This window comes from Esox lucius, chromosome 21 (assembly GCF_011004845.1).
Source record: "Esox lucius isolate fEsoLuc1 chromosome 21, fEsoLuc1.pri, whole genome shotgun sequence".
In the NCBI taxonomy this organism is placed as follows: Eukaryota; Metazoa; Chordata; class Actinopteri; order Esociformes; family Esocidae; genus Esox; species Esox lucius.
The window spans coordinates 24,227,020-24,248,544 of NC_047589.1; the positions used below are offsets into that span (position 1 = coordinate 24,227,020).

The 21,525-nt window shown below is 42.1% G+C and overlaps 1 long non-coding RNA gene across 4 annotated transcripts in view; it reads left to right on the forward strand.

Moving 5' to 3' along the window:
* The window catches only part of dpp6a, a 211,447-nt gene that overhangs the window by 56,582 nt on the left and 133,340 nt on the right, over positions 1–21,525 (forward strand). Inside the window, exon 1 of one of the 4 annotated variants that reach the window (XR_002195864.2) lies at positions 7,745–8,516. The exons of the other annotated variants lie outside the window; for them this stretch is intronic. This is a non-coding gene — a long non-coding RNA (dipeptidyl-peptidase 6a). Of the gene's footprint in view, positions 1–7,744; positions 8,517–21,525 lie in introns of those variants that run through there. 4 annotated transcript variants of the gene reach the window in all.

Sequence of the window (21,525 nt, forward strand, 5' to 3'; positions counted from 1 at the left end):
GTATTTAGTTAAACTTGTTAACTCAGCAATAAAACTGTTCAGACCTGTATATTCCCCAGATATAGTCTGTATTGAGAGAAGGAAGTATTGATATTGTCCAGATAATGTCTAAATGGAGAGAAGGAAGTGTTGGTATCGTCCAGATAATGTCTAAATAGAGAGAAGGAAGTATTGATATCATCCAGATAATGTCTAAATAGAGAAAAGGAAGTGTTGATATCGTCCAGATAATGTCTAAATAGAGAAAAGGAAGTGTTGATATCGTCCAGATAATGTCTAAATAGAGAGAAGGAAGTATTGATATTGTCCAGATAATTTCTGAATAGAGAGACATATTGATAAAGCCCAGATATAGTCAGTATAGAATATGAATAGGTATTGTTATAATCCAGATATAGTCTGTATGGATAGGAGTAAGCATTGGTTTCATCCAGATAATGTCTGAATAGAGAGAAGTGAGTACTGATAGAGTACAGATATCGCCTGTATAGAGAAGAGTGAGCATTATTATAGTCCAGGAATAGTCAGTATAGAGAGCAGGTATAGTTATAGTCTGTATAAGGAGGAGTACACATTGATATAGTCCAGACATAGTCAGTATTGAGAGGAACAGGCATTGTTGAAGTCCAGGTATATTCTGTATTGATAGGAGTAAGTATTGGGAAGATAATTTACAAGAAGGGGAAATCACAAAACAAAGTAATTATAGATTTTTCTTCTTATTGTAAAGTGACAGATGGTGTTCAACAAATAAACAGATGGAATAAGAATACGCTTTTGTTCTCAGGGGACATATGTCTCGAGGACATTCCTCATGGCCTTTATAGTCATAATTCTCCACAAACAAATCAATAATGTCTTAAAGCCTGTTGGTTTTGTTGTCACTCACACAACCTTTTTGTTCTCCTTGGTCTGAATACCAAATGAAAAAGCAAGGCAGAGAAAATGAATAATGTGGAATTAAATGCATTGATTTTTCTGAAGTGAAGCATTGGCAAAGGTTTTAGGCCAACTGAAATGGCCTTGAGTAAAGAATTTGATGCAACTTGCTACCACAACAAATTAAAAAGCACTGAAATAATGGGGATGTATTTGGCTGTAATTACAAAGCTTTGCACAAGTAAAGATCATTAAGCTGTGGATAGCTGAGGGGTGTGTGTGTGTGTGTGTATATGTATATATATATATATGTATGTATATGTAAGTGTGTAACTGTATTATCTATGCATTAACAGGCTCCTAACTTCCCTACTAATTGTTCTCCCTCTCACAATATCCTCTACTTCTCGCTCTCTCCAATCTGTCATCTCACTCCCCAACCTCCATCCCTCCTTCCCCGTCTATACAGCGCCTTGTTCTGACTGCTAGTCTAAGGGCAGGCTTCCTGCGACATGGTACCCCAATGACTGAAAGGGGTAATTCGGATGCTAACAAACAAACCCAACTCCAGCCCATTGCCAGTGTCTCTAATGGACATTGGCAGTGTTGAAATATAATCCATTTCAATGATTGGCCCATCTGTAGAGTATTTCGAAGTATTTAAAAAAAAAAACATTTACTACACACCTACAGAATGATTACCACAGCCAGCTGAACAAATTTAAAACCTCTTGAAACATTTTACTGTGTTTATAGATGAGGGTGAGTGAACAAAAACATCGTTTTTGCCCATTGTTTTTCTTGGAAATGAACAACATCTCACTTTTGATTTCCAGTGTTTCAATCAACCCTGTACCTCCCTCTGTGCCTCCACATGACGTGTCTCTCCCCTCTGTCCCTGTGCATTTGCAACTGACTTTATCTTGCCCATTTCAAATAGGATCAAGATTGAATTTGCCATGCTTTCATGTCAGTATACTGGAGGGCTCCAAAGCTGAGTCCAACACATTATAAAACTGCATAGTTAGCGAAAACTGAACCGCTTTCCTCATTTGTCATTTTATAAGATTTAGTTTACTATATGATTGATGTGTAGTCTTTTTTTTTATCTGAGTGGTGGTATTGGACATGTTACATTTTGAATCAAAACGTGGTGTCCTGTGATTTGTGTGTAAGTGAGTGGGGGTTGTGGTGAAGCCAATGACAGGACATATTCATTTCAAAGTTTGGCCGACGATGTTAGGCTCCAGCACCTTTCAATCTCCGTCCGTCACTCACACTTGCTGCTGACGAGCACTCTGACAACACGAACGACGTAAGAAATTGACACGTTCATGTCTATGTCCTATGAAAATAAGTGTAGTTATAAACGTTTGAGAAACATTGCACATGCTAGGGGTTTGGCCATTCAATCCTTAAGGGATTCTGTTGGCTAATTCAGTTTCTACCTCTGACGCAGAGTGTACAGCAATCTTAGATAGTCTTGGTAATGGCAATATTGATCCTCAATATTTGAGTCTAAGGAATAAAGGTTGAGGAGTGGGACTGCATTCTGAGTGAGCGATGGGGGCACAGAGACAAATCTGACATGAGACGATAAATTCATGGTCTGTTCTCTGTCACTAGCTTCCTCACTCCCTATCTCCCCTGCTGAAAGAGTCTTTTCCATTCCGTTTCCAACTTAGTTATCCCCCCAGGCGACAAGGTCAAAACCCTTTAATACTTTCCCTTCTCTTAAGTCCCATCTTCCCTTAAACTTCCTGTTACCTAGTTTAACTTCTTTGACTTCTACCATGTTGCTGTTGATAATCTTTTTTGTTGCCTTCGTTGTTACTGCACGATAAAGGCTCACAGCATATAATGCTATTTCCCTTCCTGACGAAATATAAGGAGTCCAACACGGGTTACCATGGGGGACGTTATCCTCTGAGACTCACTCTTGGATGTGTGATAATATTTTGTTCCATCAATCGTCGAGTCAATATACCCAATAGAAGCCTTTAACAGCAATAATTGCTGCCATGAAAAATATGGATTTTTTTTTTTTCTCAAGATTTCCTTTAAATTCTGTGTAACCAAGCCCCTCTCCCCCTACCCACTGCTGAAATGTATCCTAGGAGAAACGCTGATACTTTTTGATTCTATACTGAACAAACTTATAAACACAACACTTTTGTTTTTGCCCCCATTTATCATAGCTGAACTATGTACAGAAAACGCCTATTTCTCTCAAATATTGTTCACAAATCTTTCAAACTCTGTGTTAGTGAGCACTTCTCCTTTGTCGAGATAATCAGTTCACCTCACAGGTGTGGCATATCAAGATGCTGATTAGACACCATGATTATTGCACAGGTGTGCCTTAGACTGGCCACAATAAAAGGCCACTTTAAAATTTGCAGTTTCACTGTATTGGGGGGGTCCAGGGGGTTCGAAAACCAGTCAGTATCTGGTGTGACCACCATTTGCCTCATGCAGTGCAACACATCTGCTTCTCATAGAGTTGATCAGGTTGTTGATTGAGGCCTGTGGAATGTTGGTCCACTCCTCTTCAATGGCTGTGCAAAGTTTCTGGATATTGGCAGGACCTGGAACACGCTGTCGTATACACCGATCCAGAGCATCCCAAACATGCTCAATGGGTGACATGTCCGGTGAGTATGCTGGCCATGCAAGAACTGGGATGTTTTCAGCTTCCTGGAATTGTGTACAGATCCTTGCAACATGGGGCCATGCATTATCATACTGCAACATGAGGTGATGGTCGTGGATGTATGGCACAACAATGGGCCTCAGGATCTCGTCACGGTATCTCTGTGCATTCAAAATGCCATCAATAAAATGCACCTGTGTTTGTTGTCCATAACACACGCTTGCCCATACCATAACCCCACCGCCACCATGGGCCACACAATCCACAACGTTGACATCAGCAAACCGCTCACCCACACTATGCCACCTGCCCTGTACAGTGAAAACCGGGATTCATCCGTGAAGAGAACGCCTCTCCAAAGTGCCAGACACCCTCGAATGTGAGCATTTGCCCAGTCAAGTCGGTTACAATGACAAACTGCAGTCAGATCGAGACCCCGATGAGGACGACGAGCTTGCAGATGAGCTTCCCTGAGACGGTTTCTGACAGTTTGTGCAGAAATTCTTTGGTTCTGCAAACCGATTCTTGCAGCAGGTGTCCGGGTGGCTGGTCTCAGACGATCTTGGAGGTGAAGATGCTGGATGTGGAGGTCCTGGGCTGGTGTGGTTTCACGTGGTCTGCGGTTGTGAGGCCGGTTGAATGTACTGCCAAATTCCCTGAAACGCCTTTGGAAATGGCTTATGGTAGAGAAATGAACATAAAATTCACGGGCAACAGCTCTGGTGGACATTCCTGCAGGCAGCATGCCAATTGTACGCTCCCTCAAAACTTGCGACATCTGTGGCATTGTGCTGTGTGATGGAACTGCGCATTTTAGAGTGGCCTTTTATTGTGGCCAGCCTAAGGCACACCTGTGCAATAATCATGCTGTCACCTGTGCACTTGTGCTTGCATCAGTCATTCATTATCTGTCAGAGAGCTGCCACGGCTGACTAGAACATAACGTTTTTTTTGGAGCACCATGCATGAGGGCCCCTGATATCTGCACCTCTTCCACAGGAGCCAAGGCCCTTATCCCGCCATATGCCCAGGTTTGGAGACATGGATCCCAAATCCGTATTGTCTGGAATAGCTGTGGGCCTTCGGGAGATGGCAGGCCTGACGTTTGTTGCTCACATAATGCTGTGCAGAATGAGAAAACATCCATCATACGGAACGGAGTGGTACAATGCCTTACTGTGCTCGAGTCTGCATGGATTGTCTTAGCTGGGAGGGAAATTCTGACTGGAGAGTCTGACAGGCGGAAAAGCATATGTTGGCAAGATTTGAGAGGTTGACTTTTATTGAGCTCATGAATTTCCCCCAATCTCTGTTTTTCTGTATATATTTATGTATCAGATTTACATGCAGTACAGTCAATGATGGATGATATATGGAGTAACAAATAATGAAAAACCATGGGTGGAATTGAGAGATTCAGTCACCTCCGCAATGATTGGCACCCTTAATAAAGATAAGCAAATGACCAGTATTTAAAAACAACAGCAGAGGTAAGAATATTTTTTTTTACACTAAGCAACATACATTTGTATTGAAAATAGTTTCATTTATGTTAATACAGTTCATCTGAGAAAACGTAGATTTTTACCAATAATCTTTTTACTTGAGCTGTGTCAACATTATTGGCAGCCCTAATTGATTCTTATAAGCAAAATCAAAGAAAGGAAATCTGCATTAACCTTCTACTTTTTTCAAGCACGTCTCCGTCTTTCTGTCTCGTGGCCTTGGGTGGTCGAGCGTCTGCTGGCTCCCTTCACTGTTGCAGCATGGATACCAATCTGGCCCCATTCACTTTTGCAGCATGGATACCAATCTGGCCCGGCACACTTTCGGCAAAAAGGCTCTCTGCAAAATGTATCTGTCATCCATCGCCATGGGGAAGTGCAGAAAAATGAATAAAAAATGAATGGACACATGGTTGTTGACCTTCATGACTCAGACAACGGGTACCAAAGAATTGCTAAATGAACCGCTTACGACAGTTAAGGAAATAATTAAGAAAGCAGTAGAGCAGTGGTCAACACGACTCGTAGTGGATGCACGGGCATCTTGCCACCACATGCAGTGAGATAGAGGAGGTAAAGATGAATACAACGGCCTCGAATTACAGAACTTGGGGTCTCCAGCGCCAGTAGCCCATTTGGATGGGTTGCCAGAAAAAAGCAATTGAGAACAATTAAGAAATGTATGTGTCTGGAGTTTGCTAAACAGAATTGGCACTCTGATTGGAACTGGGTGCTATGGTTGGATGAGATGAAATAGAGCACTTTGGCCACACATTGGCATTTGGTTTAACGTCAAATTAAGGGACGTTTCATAATTAGAGAAATGTTGGTTAATTTCCTTCAGTCATTACTGGAATATAATATATTCCACATGTGGAAAAATTACAATTTAGTTTTATTTATTTTCTACTGCCTTTTTTGCTCTTCTTTATCAAAGGTGCCAAAAATGTTGTGCCTGGTGACTGCACATAAAATAACCGGGAAAGACTAGAAGAAATGTGAATGCACATAGAAACATCAGGGCCATCAGTTGTCCACTAGGTGCCAGTGTTGGTTTAATTTTGGGTTAGTGCTTGACGCATTCTTTCTATTTGTCTATAATGAAGAAATGTGGGTGTGTGTCGTTGGACCAGGCATTGGACTATCAATCAATCAGTCAAATTTATTTTTCATAAAGCCCTTTTTACATCAGCTGTTGTCACAAAGTGCTTTTACAAACGTCCAGCCTGAAACCGTAAAGAGCTTGCAACAACAGGGATGATGCACAGTGACTGGGAATAACTCCCTAATTGGTTGGAAGTAGGACGAAACCTAGAGAGGAACCAAACTAGCGTGCATAGAATGGGTTGAGATATTTTCGGAGGAAACTACATCCCATAATAGGTATTCTACATTTCATCCATGTTTCTGGTTCAGCACCATAGACCACTACATCCATACAGCGTTATTAATTATAAAGCGCTTCCTTTGCTGTTACTAAAGCCAGCTGTTCCCAAATCACTGGGAAGCAATTGATAGTTATGGACCTTCTCGAACTCTGAATGCCGATTCGCTGAATGCCAACAGTTGCACACTGGACATACACAGTGCCACACCCCCTTGTGCCTTGTTGCTCGTGAATGTGATGTCACATACATTTTCATGAACACAGATAGAGGGAACAAGACATGTGGAACCCCATAGTTAATTTTAACTGGTGTCAGAGCAGAGAAATCCCTATGGTACTATGGTGAGAAAACACTGAGGCCTTGGCCCGTTCGGCTATTGAGAAGTGAGATGGGCTTTGATGCATTCCAGGCAAGCCAATCCCTTCTCATCTGACGAGCACCCTGCCTGGGATACAGCCATACCCTGTGTTAACTAAGCTGTACGGCTGGATCCATTCCCCACAATGCCGGGCTTCACGTCGGAGTGGGAGCCGGAGCCGCCCGTAGCTAATGTAGCCTACTGCGGGGGTCTGCTGTCCAAGTGTATAAACGTTAATTCACTGTGTAGCCAGGCCACGTCACCTGCCCTTGGGCTTTACAGGGTGAGTGGGTGATTGGCTGGGGAAGGCGAGGTGTGGAGGCAGGTGCGCCAGCAGGTTTTCTGTAGCAGGATGGGTCGTTTATGGACGTTTTACGTATGCAAATTAGCAAGCACCGAGCAGATGTCCTTATTTTAGTAATGTCGTCGCCCGGAGTGTTCCGCATGCAGTAAAGATATGGAGATGGTTCTGCTCTATCCCAGCTAGCCGCTGGAAAAGTAATCGTTGTAGCATGCAGATGGGAAAGACAGATGTGTTCTGTGTTATCAAATTAGTCTTTGAGGTACCAGCCTAAATCAGCTTTAAAAGCTGAGAATAGAGACCTTGCTATGGCAGCGTTAGACTGTTAGATGTCGATTATTTGCGCTATGATGTAATGTAAATGCCGCTGTTATTTATGAAGTGTGTTTGTCCAGCAGTCTGTGTAGTTTTACTGTTTAAATGTTTTAGAATAATTAATAATTTCACTATAGTAATATAACTTTACCTACCGACTGTAGTGGCATATTACCCCTCTGCAGTTTTTCCACACGGCGGCACTCTTGTACTATGGCACGTGCAGCGGTGGTAGAGGCTGAAGAATAAATCATAAACTCCGAATACAAATTCCATGTACTCACGCAGTCTGCAAAGCCGCGAAAGGCCTAATTCTTTGGCGCGGACACAGAACCGGCGTTTGTTTTTCACATGCTGGTGCTTGGAAACGTGGGAGAGTTAATGAGCGAAATGTTTTGAGATGAGTCTTTGAATAGTTTGCTATCAGCGTCTCTCCTATTCACTGGATGGGATCATTATAGCGGATCTTTTTTCAGGTTTGGATAACTATGCTACAATATACATGATACATTTTTAGTTCTTTCTTTCATTTTTTTTGCTGCCGATCGTCCATTTCGGTTCAAGTTTGGAGGGTGCAGAAATCAAGTATTGCTGCTGCATCGACTGGAATGGAAAGGACCCATATTCCCCGAACGGTTTGAAGGATGAAACTACGTGCTGTGATTTCAGAGTAAGACCTGAACTCATTTTGGGTCGTTTTTTTTTTTGGACCTTCGTGTTTTCTTTGGCTATGCTATAACCTGAAATGGGACAAAACTATATAGTCGAATAGCTATAGGCCTGCATTTTGTTTGCTCTACCAGGGCACGGACACCGAGTGTAAAAACGACTACCGGGACTATCCAAAATTATACCAACCCGATTAATTTAAAACTCATATTTTTCATAAAGAAATGCTGTAATTTTTTCACCATAAAGAATCATGGCTACGATGTATAAGAGGTTCACAGGCAAGATTAACACGAATAGGTCTTTTCCAAATCCACCTGAGGCAACGCATCTGCTCGGTGGTCAAACAGTTGAAGACGAGAATTCTGTGAAGACCCCTCGCCCAGGTCAAGAGTTACCGCCCGGTTTCCAAAACAAACTACCGAGGAGCCCATGCGATGACGAAGATGTAAGAAACAATTCGCACTTCTCCATCCTTTTTCCCCAATCTAAAACCAGGTTCCCGTCTGAGCGTCCAGGTGGCGTCAGGCATCTAATCTTGTTGAAACCATTTCTGTTATCAAATTATTGTTTCCGTGTGCATGAACTACTGCCTGTACAGTCATATAACGTTGATTCAGTGTTTTAACGTAACGGTATTATAGGCTGTCTAGGCCCACCCTATTGTTGAATTTACATACCTACTCAGTTTATTATATGACGGTTATATCACTTCAAGGAAACGTCCTTGTGGATAAGTTATTGTAATGGTGAGAGAATGAAATCCAACACTACTGTTGTTTGCTCCTTGGGGTTTAAGGCCGGGTGTCCTGTAAAGCACTTTGTGACAACTGCTGTTGTAAAAAGGGCTTTATAAATACATTTGATTGATTGAGAAGATAGCTTACTTTACGGTAATGTTTCTCGGTTAGCCTACGGACATGTTTGCGATTTGATAGTTACTTTGAACACTATTTAGTTACTGATTTTACATATTATTGTCCACTCTTTATTGAACTAGCACTCATCAATAATTAGTCAACTATTGGTGCTATTCAATTACTTATCACTGTCAGTCATAATGACCCACCATTGAGGAGCCCCCAAATCTCAACCCAGATGGTATTAAACTAGAGTAGCAGATTTTATTTGCGAATAGGCCAGCAAAGTATGATAAAAAAATTTGTTTAGATCCAAGCCGATTCTTGTCTTCTGCGTTTTCATCTCTAGATCCGTGTTAAGGATGTTTAGTGTTTTTAATTGCTGTCCTTGGAACAACAAACTTTATTCTGAAGAGCTCACTTCACTCTCAGTTGCTGTCCCTGGTACTGAAATGTTCTTAATGAAAACACTTGTTACGGTATAGTAGCTACATTCTGTACAGTGGTCACTTGACATTTTACTTAAGTGTTAAAATAGTTTATTAGTAGTCAGACATTGATATTAGAGTAAAATGCTCATTATTTTTTGTGTGTTGTATTAATTTATTATTAATAAGATATGAATACCTAGTCCCATGTGTCCATGTTATCACCGCATTGTGAGTATTTTTGTGAGTGTGTGTGTGTGGGGGGGGGGGGGGGGGGGGGGGGGGTTCTGATACATTTACACAATGCTTAATGGATTTTTGAGAATAATAATGATATTTCTAACGCAGCATTCTGTATTGCCACAGCTCCTCCTGTCGCTAGCGCTAGTGAAATTAGAGCTAAATAATGCACTGTAAATAATGCCTGCTATAGTGGGTATAAGAAGCAAATGAAAAATTGCTGTTAACTACTTACACAAAATAAGTGATTGATGAAGCCCGATACCGGATAAGCGGATGAAGATGAGATGAAGCCCTATCATTTAAATACACAGAACCCTATATTCCTATGTTGCCTAAAACACATATTACAGTTCATAAAACCTAAAAGCGTTAAGAGTTCTACACCGATCAGCCATAATATTGTGACCACCTGTCTAATATTGTGTGGGTCCCCCTTTTGCCGCCAAAACAGCCCTGACCCGTCAAGGCATGGACTCCGCTAGACCTCTGAAGGTGTTCTGTGGTATCTGGCACCAAGTACTGTAAGTTTGCGAGGTGGCGCCTCCATGGATCTGACCTTTTTGTCCAGCACATCCCACAGATGCTTGATTGGATTGAGATCTGGGGAATTTGGAGTTAACACCTTGAACTCGTTGTGTTCCTCAAACCATTCCTCAACGATTTTTGATTTGTGGCAGGGCGCATTTTACTGCTGAAAGAGGCCAATGCCATCTGGGAATTATGTTGCCATGAAAGGGTGCACATGGTCTGCAACAATGCTTCGGTAGGTGGTACATCCATATGAATGGCAGGACCCAAGGTTTCCCAGCAGAACATTTCCCAAAGCATCACACTGCCTCCGCCGGCTTGCCTTCTTCCCATAGTGCTTCCTGGTGCCATATCTTCTCCAGGTAAGCGACGCACATGCACCCAGCCATCCACATGATGTAAAAGGAAACATGATTAATCAGACCAGGCCACCTTCTTCCATTGCTCCGTGGTCCAGTTCTGATGCTCACGTGTCCATTGTAGGCGCTTTCAGCAATGGACAGGGGTCAGCATGGGCACCCTGACTGGTCTGCGGCTGCGCAGCCCCATACGCAACAAACTGCAACGCACTGTGTGTTCTGACACCTTTCTATCAGTACCAACATTAACTTTTTCAGCAATTTGAGCTACAGTAGCTCGTCTGTTGAATCGGACAACACAGGCCTTCGCTCCCCAAGTGCATCAATGAGCCTTGGCCACCCATGACCCTGTTGCTGGGTTCACTGCTTTTCCTTCCTTGGACCACTTTTGATTCTGACCACTGCAGACCGGGAACACCCCACAAGGGGTGCAGTTTTGGAGATGCCCAGTCGTCTAGCCTTCACAATTTGGCCATTATTAAAGTCGCTCATATCCTTACATTTGCTCATTTTTCCTGCTTCTAACACATCAACTTTGAGGATAGGATGGTCAGTTGCTGCCTGATATATCCCTCCCATTGACAGCGTGGGGATGTCACTTTGATGTGACTCTGAAATATATTTGAATTACTCAAAGTATTTATGGTATAATGGGTTTCCACAAAGATTTAGTTAGCTCAACTGATTACTTTTTCAGGTGTATATTCACCAAACTGCAATCCCAACAAATAAACAGTAGCTGCTCAGTCTACACACCACGTGAATAGTCTTACATTTTTTTGTAGAGATCAACACAGCCTACAGTACTGGTCATTTTCAAAGAAAAAGAAAAACTATATTAATGATAAATTATAATTTTTTCTGAAGTCATTACTTTGTTGCCGCAACTTTGATAGCTATAGCTATGAATCTTGTGGCTCTTTTGTCTTGTGATTAACCATGTATGCTGCTTTTTTGGCCATATCTTGAAAAATATATTCAAATCGTGATTTGAATAAAGGAACAAGTACAGAATAAAATAAAAAACTTTGCAACACTGCAACATGTCCATTGTTTATGTCAAAATTGCTCGTGCTCAGTTAATTCAGTTTGGAATCATTGATGGTCCTCAGTATTCATAAATGTACATGGGGATGTACATTATTTCACAAAAGTGAATACACCCCTCACATTTATGAAAATATTTGATTACATCTTTTCATGTGACAACACTGAAGAAATTACACTTTGCTACAATGTAAAGTAGGGAGTGTATAGCTTGTATAACAGTTTAAATTTGCTGTCCCCTCAAAATAACTCAACACACAGCCATTAGTGTCTAAACCGCTTGCAACAAAAGTGAGTACACCCTTAAGTGAAAATGTCCAAATTGGGCCCATTTAGCCATTTTCCCTCCACGGTGTCATGTGAGTGTTACAAGGTCTCAGGTGTTAATGGGAATTAGGTGTGTTAAATTAGGTGTTATCGCTCTCACACTCCCTCATACTGGTCTCTGGATGTTCAACATGGCACCTCTTGGCAAAGAACTCTCTGAGGATCTGAAAAAAATAATTGTTGCTACATAAAGATGGCGTAGGCTATAAGAAGATTGCCTAGACCCTGAAACTGAGCTGCAGCACGGTGGCCAAGACCATACAGCGGTTTAACAGGACAGGTTCCACTCTGAACAGGCCTCGCCATTGATCAACCAAGGAAGTTGAGTAAACATGCTCAGCGTCATATCCAGAGGTTGTCTTTGGGAAATAGATGTATGAGTGCTGCCAGTATTGCTCCAGAGGTTGGAAGGGGTGGGGGGTCAGCCTGTCAGTGCTCAGACCGTACGCCGCACACTGCATCAAATTGGTCTGCATGGCTGTCGTCCCAGAAGGAAGCCTCTTCTAAAGCCTCTTTACCTTCAGCTTCTTTAGCAAGGCAGTGGTCATCTTGGAGGTGTGTTTGGGGTCGTTATCATGTTGGAATACAGCCTTGCGGCCCAGTCTCCAAATGGAGGGGATCATGCTCTGCTTCAGTATGTCACAGTACATGTTGGCATTCATGGTTCCCTCAATGAACTGTAGCTCCCCAGTGCCGGCAGCACTCATGTAGCCCCAGACCATGACACTCCCACCACCATGCTTGACTGTTGGCCAGACACATTTGTCTTTGTACTCCTCACCTGGTTGACGCCACACACGCTTGACACCATCTGAACTAAATAAGTTAATCTTGGTCTCATAAGACCACAGTACATGGTTCCAGTAATCCATGTCCTTAGTCTGCTTGTCTTCAGCACGTGCACTCAACTTCTTTAGTCGACCATGGCAAGGCCTGTTCTGAGTGGAACCTGTCCTGTTAAATCGCTGTATGGTCTTGGCCACCGTGCTGCAGCTCAGTTTCAGGGTCTTGGTAATCTTCTTATAGCTTAGGCCATCTTTATATAGAGCAACAATTCTTTTTTTTCAGATCCTCAGAGAGTTCTTTGCCATGAGGTGCCATGTTGAACTTCCAGTGACCAGTATGAGGGAGTGTGAGAGCGATAACACCAAATTTAACACACCTGCTTCACACCTGGGACCACTAATAAGTCACATGACACCGGGGAGGGAAAATGTATAATTGGGCCCAATTTGGACAGTTTCACTTACTCACTTTTGTTGACAGCGGTTTAGACATTAATGGCTGTGTGTTGAGTTATTTTGAGGGGACAGCAAATTTACACTGTTATACAAGCTGTACACTCACTACTTTACGTTGTAGCAAAGTGACATTTCTTCCGTGTTATCACATGAAAAGACATTATCAAATATTTAGAATAATGTGAGTGGTGTACTCACTTTTGTGAGATACTGTACATTGGTGTACTGTATACTGACATAGAAAGTTGTTAAAATGTTATTCAAATGTTTTCAATGCTGTATTTGCTGCCAGTGGGTTTTAATATTAACTTTGTGTTGTAAAAACATGCATAATCAAGACATTCATGTTTTTGTTTTTATTAATTGGGAATGATATTACCAACTTTGATGTTGGTGATGTCATTGTACTTTTCTGCCTCCATAATTACAACAATTATTTAAACATGTTAACGCGAGACCAGTTGTGTTTCCCAGAATACTTCCACACTATATCCTGTAACCACAGCTGATGTTGTCAGTGATATTTTGTGCTGTATTATATTATTTTTAAGGGTACCATCAGTCTCCCTACATGAAACCATTAACTCAGACCAGTAGACTATGAGATCGTCTCAAAGGGGTTGAGCCTGTGATCACGTGCTTCACTGCCAAGGAGTTGTGTTTTCATTGAAATAATCACTATTTTCAGACAGTCGTTCAACATTTCTGTGTCACATTTGTGAACTAATTATACTAATGAGTGGAGTGTAAGACAGTTTAGGGTTAAGTAGGGAGTACTGCATGCAGTAAAACATGAATTAGGGTTAAGTAAGGTGTAATGTGGGCAGTAAAACATGGGCTAGGTTTATGTAAGGAGTACTACAGGCAGTAAAACATGGGTTAAGGATAAGTAAGGAATACTGTGGGCAGTAAAACGTGGGTTAAGGTTATGTAGGGAGTACTAAGGCCAGTAAAACATGGGTTAGGGATATGTAAGGAATAATGTGGGCAGTAAAACATGGGTTAGGATTTAGGGAGTACTACGGACAGTAAAACATGGGTAAGGGTTAAGCAGGGTGTACTACGGGCAGTAAAACATGGGTTAGGGTTAAGTATGGAGTAATGTGGGCAGTAAAACATGGGTTAAGGTTAAGTAAGGAATACTGTGGGCAGTAAAACATGGGTTAGGGTTATGCAGGGAGTAATGTGGGCAGTAAAACCTGGGTTAGGGTTATGCAGGGAGTAATGTGGGCAGTAAAACCTGAGTTAGGGTTATATAAGGAGTAATGTGGGCAGTAAAACATGGGTAAGGGTTAAGCAGAGTGTACTACGGACAGTAAAACATGGGTTAGGGTTATGCAGGGAGTAATGCGGGCAGTAAAACGTGGGTTAGGGTTATATAAGGAGTAATGTGGGCAGTAAAACGTAGGTTAGGGTTAAGTGGCGTGTAATGTACGCAGTAAAACCTGGGTTGAAGTTTACATAAATATTTAATGAGATTGATTAATTGACCAGACGTGGTCTCTTTGTGTTTGTTGACTCAGGTAGTTGTAGAGTTATCTGAATTCGACATATACAGTGATGAATGGTAGGCTATGAATTAAAGTGTTAAGAATGTGTGTGCAAGTGTGCTGACTTTAGTTCATGTATCTCCGACCAATAATGCACTTTCTAGGGAATCCTTTTGAAAGACACGCTAGATCAAGGTGGCTACAGCCAATCTCGTTTGAAAGCGTTGTCTGATAAGTGCATTTTGAAAAGAGAAATTTCTGAAAATGAAATGTGCTTCTGGAGCTGATCTATGGTCAGATTTGTGTATAACCTTAGTTCAGTGGCAGTAATGGAATGCCCAACAGCATTAGGCGTGAGGAAGACTAATGCATGTAGGATGAGAAGAGTATCGACTGGCCTTGCCTTTAGGCCACTGCCATCGACGGCCATTGAAGCATGCCCTGCCACTTCTCGTTTTCTTCATCTTCAGTAAGGCACACTGCAGCAGAACCTTTTGCAGTTGAACCAAAATATATCTAGGGCTTTCCAGGTGCAGTAAAGGTCTCTGTTGCTCTTTGACGAAAGCTGCCCATCCCTCTCTAGGTTTGAACGTTGACTGTGAACTTGGGATGAATCACTCGGCGTGTTAATAAAAATACAGAAAGAAAGTGGACAGGGAACTAGCCAATAACATACTTCGCGAAGTTGGCTTACTCGCAATGCTACTTTATGACCAAGCTTTTAGCCCACGCGAGAATGGCGAGATAGCGTAACTAGGGCGGGAGAAGTTGATGAAAGTTTGTATCGAGTGAATAAACCATCCCGCTTTTTGGGTGAAATTCCTGTTTTGAGGAATTTTTGTGGATAAGAACATCAAGCTAGTAGATGGATGCTCAGCTTACAATGAAGTCTGCGGGGTTTCTGCTGTCCCGCATCCCAACTGCAATGCCAATCCAGAAATCGACTCTACATAACTCTGTGATCCCCACTGCTCCTACCTGCCGGTCTGTATCCTAACATAATGTCATGTAACACATCTTACAAATTCAGCTGTGAAGACTGAAATTTTAATAACATACATATTCCCTTGAAACCAGCCTGAGAAGGCAGGTGTGGTCTATTTGACACTTTAGTGCATTATTATGCAATAGTATATGTATAAATATATAATATAATATATCAATACATAGTAGGGTTGTAACTGGATACGGTTTAGCTTAATCCTTAAATTTTTAAATTTGATTAATGCAGGAAAGTGAAGTCATGAATATATGTTCTTTATGCCTGGAGTCGTGAATGCATTGATGTTGTTTTGTGGGTAATGGTTCGTGACTCTCAGAACTAAATCTGTGTTGGCGTGTCTGGTGGCTCTTGGAGCCGATGAAGCCAACCCAGTCCAGTCCATCTCTGGCACAGACCCGTGCGGGACCCTAAGACAGGGCTGTGGATGCAGTTACATATGATGGAAGGGGTAAATGTATATTCGCACCCATATTGTTTTCAAAACCTGAACATGTTCACTTAGTTTTTCTCCTAATTGCTTGCTAGCCATGAAGCCACTAACTAGGGGCAGACGGGGACATAAATTCAGCCCTGGCAGTATATGGCCAATCCATCCATGACATAACAAGACAAAACACCAAGACATAACATTTCTTACATGCGGACATGTTTAATTTAATTCTGATGTGTGTGTATAGGGTTAATAGCCTTTATTAAACTATTAGATTTATGTTGTTGGCTGTTATTGCAGCTCATGCAGAGGACTCTGTCTATTAAAAAGGCCAATGCATACAATTAATTATGTTGTTATTAGTCTCCAGCTTATCCTCTGGTGAGAAAATCGTATTTTGTTGCTACATAATACTGCTTTCAGACTGTAATCCTCCCCTGATGCTGATCGTTCTGTGTGCTGAAAAGGCTAATTAGAATGTAATGGAATTCCTCTCTCTAATTCTGGACTTATCCTTTTGGATCTCTGGGGGGCGGGGGCGGGGGGCGGGGTCGAACGTGTTTGTACTTTACTACGGACATCAAACATTAGCTGGCAACGTGTCAGATAGTTGGATGATGAAACGCTGGGCCCTAATCATCGGATGAAGTCTTTGCAGAATGTAGAATGTCTGCAAACTGTGCTTTCCAGCATGCTGCTCCAACAGAGGACTAACACAGAGCAACGGAATCACACAGACACACACGCACGCTCTTAAAGGGACGGGAGATGTGTCGCCCAGTTTACGCATTATCACAGCTCACATCCATTTGCAAGCCTTCTTAAAAACACCAACTGAGAGATATTTCTCTTCAGGTTAAGACAAATATGCAAAATGGAAATACAAATGGTAAACAGCAAACGTATACAGGCAACACAAAATATTTCAGGAGTGACAGGTCCTGGCTTGGGGCCACTGGGCATCTCTATGCACCTGGGGGCCACAGTCAAGGCCTGACCACAAAGGTGCCTCTAGGAATCTCTGCGCTGCTGTTTTGGTTGTCCCCAATTAGAGGCAGCTGAGGCGCTGTTTAAGTTCAGCAGTTTCCACACCCACTGTGATCATTGTTTGTGTTGTGTGTGCACTCAGTTTGTGGTTTGCCTCTCCTTTTGTTATTTTTGTGTTATAAAGGATGTTTCCCTTTCCTCGCTCTGCGCCTCTTGTCCTGCCTACCCTTCACCGTGACAAATAAGGCTTGTTCCAATAAGGCTTGCTGTTTTGCCTAAAAAAGGGAACTGGAACACTGTTTTCCCTTCCGGCCGAAGTCTAGCACTGACCAGATGGTTGTAAAAAAGTGAAATGCTGAAATGCTACATCCGATGATGTGATTAGAATTTAGACCTGTTGCAACAAGCAAAAATGTGACTAGTCATAGCTACGAAATTCACATCTTTTCCATATTCTTAGTAATGACTTAAGAATCTATGTAACTTGTAGGCACTTGTTGTCCTATTGATATAAAACTAGCCAACCATACCAAGCCCCACTGCCCCCAAAGCCAAACGTAAATGGCCAGTTTCGCAGACACAGATTAAGCTTTGCCTAGGAGGAAAAAAATCTAGTTCAACAGAACTCCATTGAGCTTGTTGTCTTTGTCCTAAACTAGGCTTAATCTGTGTTTGTGAAACTGGCCCATAGTGTACAGGAGCTAATCTAGAACAGACCGCTGCGTGACCGGTAGCGGCGAAAATGAGCCAAAACGGCCTTATAAATAATTGTTGAGGTGATGACGGGACACACTGCTAGTTATCTAACTGAAACATTATGTTTTGATATGTTTTTGTGAGAGAACATTTCTGCAGTTGCCTTCATTCACTATTTACCATTTCACTGTCCGGCTGTCTCAGTGCTTGAGAAGGTGGTTCTACAGCCTAGCATACGGTGAATCACGGATCTTCTGTGGTATGAAGTTCCGGGTCTGTCTATTGTTTTGAAGGTATTACCAAGGTTAAAGGGGGCAAAAAAAGGGTGTTTTGCTATCAGGAGTGTCATGGTCTGAAGTTGAGATCTCTCATTTGCTTCCAGATGTGGAGACTGAGCTAACGATTTCTGTGTAATGGTCGAGCGCCTTTACCTTACCCATGCACAACACCATGAAACAGAAACAATTTAACACTCCTAGTGTCCGTCTATGGTGTTTGGAATCACAGAGTGGATGACCACCCATTCCATTTCTACTCTTTACTAATTACAGGTGGAGCCCATGTCCCAAGCTTGAAGACCATTCAGAAGCTTACCATGTGTGGCCCTTTTGGTCATGTCCCTCTGTGGTGAATTAGAGTTGGTTAGCTGCCGTGATGTCTCTGACGTATCACTCACTATCACGAGTCTGATATTCAACCGGCTGTTGTCAGAACATTTAACTGGCCCCAGGAATGGTGCAGCATCTGTCATATCTTCATGGGCTGTGTGTGTGTGTATGCCCGCGTGTATGAAGGAAATCTAGTGCAAAACAGCTGGCAGTAGCACACTGTGTTATCTACTGGACGAAAGCCATAGTGTATTAGCCTTTTGTGTCGTGGATGCTGATTGGCTGACATTTTGAGGCATAATTTAGGCAGCTCAGGGGTTTGTGGTATATGGCCAAAATGTCATTCGTTGGTAAAGCCTATATCCAGGCACGCCGCATTGCGTCATAAGAACTGCCCATGGCCGTGTTATATTTGCCATTTGCTACACCCACTAATGCCATATTGCCTAATTGCGTGTCGCTAGGGAACGGTAAACCTCGAAAGCTACACGTTTGTGTCCATTTATACAGACTTTTAGAATTGGATCTATGCAGAACACTCTGGCAACGTATATATTTACATTTACGCCATTAAACAGATGCTCTCATCCAGAGCAATTTACAGGAGCAGCTGTGGTTGAGTGCCTTGCTCAAGGGCACAACGGCAGACTCATCGGCTCACCACCCCCCCCCCCCCCTCCCCACCCACCCAGTTCTGTTTTGTGCAATTAACAACATAATATAATCTGGAGGGGAACTGGCCTCTGTATTTCGGTACCGTGCCGCACCAGGATGGCACCACTTTGTGCTGGTTGACAGACCGTATGCCGTCACTTGGTATAACAGGCCCAACATTATGACCGTACATTACGATCTGTCATACATCAGCAGACCCCTTCCTGGTAGGCTGTATAGTACAAGTATGCAGGGCCGTCACTGACGCTGGGCAGGGGGGATATGATTCACAGGGCGCAGGGCTTAGCGGGGGGCCCATTACTGTGTGGGTTTTCGCATGTCAGTAGTAATTATTTGTCAGTTGAATAATTATTTTAAACCAAAATAAGGCAGTTGATGATAAATATTGAATTCACTTTTCTCTGTAATGGTTAGATACCTCTCCGGGTCCCCTCCTGTAATTAATGGTCTGCTCCAAGTTTAGGTTCCCACCTGGAAATAAAGTATTGTACAGTATGACTCAGTCTGACTGGAGGACAGGATAGGTGGATTGAGTCAGCAACGGGAAGAGGGCAAAATGTCACACACTAATTGTATATCTGCTCCAAATAAAATAGTAAAAGGCTAGAGAAACCGACCAAATGTTGGTTAACTACGGTTAATGCGTTTTTCACCACTGAATCCAAGGAATTGAGAGGTGGGCAGCTACAGTACAGTACGGTAGCTATCATTATGTAGTGGCAGGCACGCTCGTTAGCAAGCACTACTAACGATAGCTGTAACTCATAGCTTAGTTACATGACATTGTCCGCACTGAAAACCAAGAACAAACCATATGTTGATACCTCCATTATAACAATTTTGAAGCTCCTAACCAACTCAGACAGTGGTGTCAAAATATGTTTGAGTGAATGTGATAAATTATGGTGGGGGAAGTTAAGTCATATATGATAGCTATCTGGCTGGTGGTTTACACGTCCCAGTCCCTGCCTTATTCAGACCCAGATCTTTCCAGAATCAGTGATGCCAGTGAAGCAGAAATTTGTGAAAAACTATATTTGCTCAACAATGTGGCAAGACAGATTAAACAGTCTTGCTCTTCTTTTTATTGAGAACCATTGAGTTGAAAAAAAAACCCACTTTAAAGACATTATCAATGACCTGTTAACATGTTAACAATAGGTATTGGCACTGGGCTCTTAGTGTGAAGTAACCTACCAAGGACACACTATGGAGATATTTTGATGTCATATAGTACACGGAGAACGACTTTGATCTTGGTTCAAACTAACATATTGAGTCTATTTTGTCATCTGTTTTATGCAGCATAACAAGCTAAAATGCTTAACCTTAAATTAGAATTTTTACAGAACAAGTCAATAGCTACTTATCAAAAGTATAAAACAAATCTTGTCATTTTTTGGTGCAGAATATTCAAATGATGTCCACATTATGTCCACAATATTTTGGTATTTGAAACATTGATTTATGGAATTGCATAAAATTATAATAGGTGTTTTAATGTTGCATTCTGTATATTTAATTTATTTTATTGGCAACCGACTGACATTTCCCCTAAATAAAACTGCAACAGGCAACAATTTGAATGCCTCTTCCTTAGTTACCATTCAGATTAGGACATTCTTGTTATGAAGTACTTTCACAGACCCTAATCTATACATTTCTTCTTACTGGGTATACTGATATACATTATGAATCAGGGGGCCTACACTGTACATATTGTTTTTATATATTTGTTCAGTATATCATTTTGACTGATTTCCATATATGAACTGTAACCCAGTAAAATCTTGGAAAAAGTTGTGTTTATATTTTTGTTCAGTATAGTTAGCATAGGTATTAAGAAACCGTTAGAGAGAGCTCTATAACACCATAGCACGCACAAATTAGCTCACTGATCATGGCAGACGATAACACTGCATCGTTCTGATGTCATACTAGTATGAATGTCGTCTATACGGGGCCCTGGCATATATTTTATGGGGGGCCCAGGATTCCGGGCAAAGGCCCTGTATACACACACTCAAAGACGTGCACACACACACATGCATGCACACACACACACACACACACACACACACACTGTGTTGTCTGAAGTGGATTATGCAGGCAGTGACTGAGGCGGGCAGCTGTTGTCTACTGTATTTATGAGTAGCTCCCTTTCCCTACAAATCTGGTGTCCAATCTACGCCCCCCCCCCCCCCCCCCCGTCAGGGAAACCTGGTCAGTTTTAAAACCAATTAAAGGGAGCCTGAGGAGGCCATGTGATCAACAATAACAGGCTAAATCATGTAAATGTTTTTCTTTTGTGTTTGGGATTTATTAATAACAGTTCTTATAGAAGGCAGAAATGTCAGAGGAAATTGTTTTTCATCCATCGCTCACACGGCGATATTGTCCGTACGTTCAGGTAGTCATTTATTTGTTATTTCATTTTGATCCATATCGCTTGCTGCCACAGCGGAAGCTGCTCTTGCCGGGGCCCACAGAAAGCACGAAACATAATCAACAAAACAAAGGTTGATAGACCAGAAC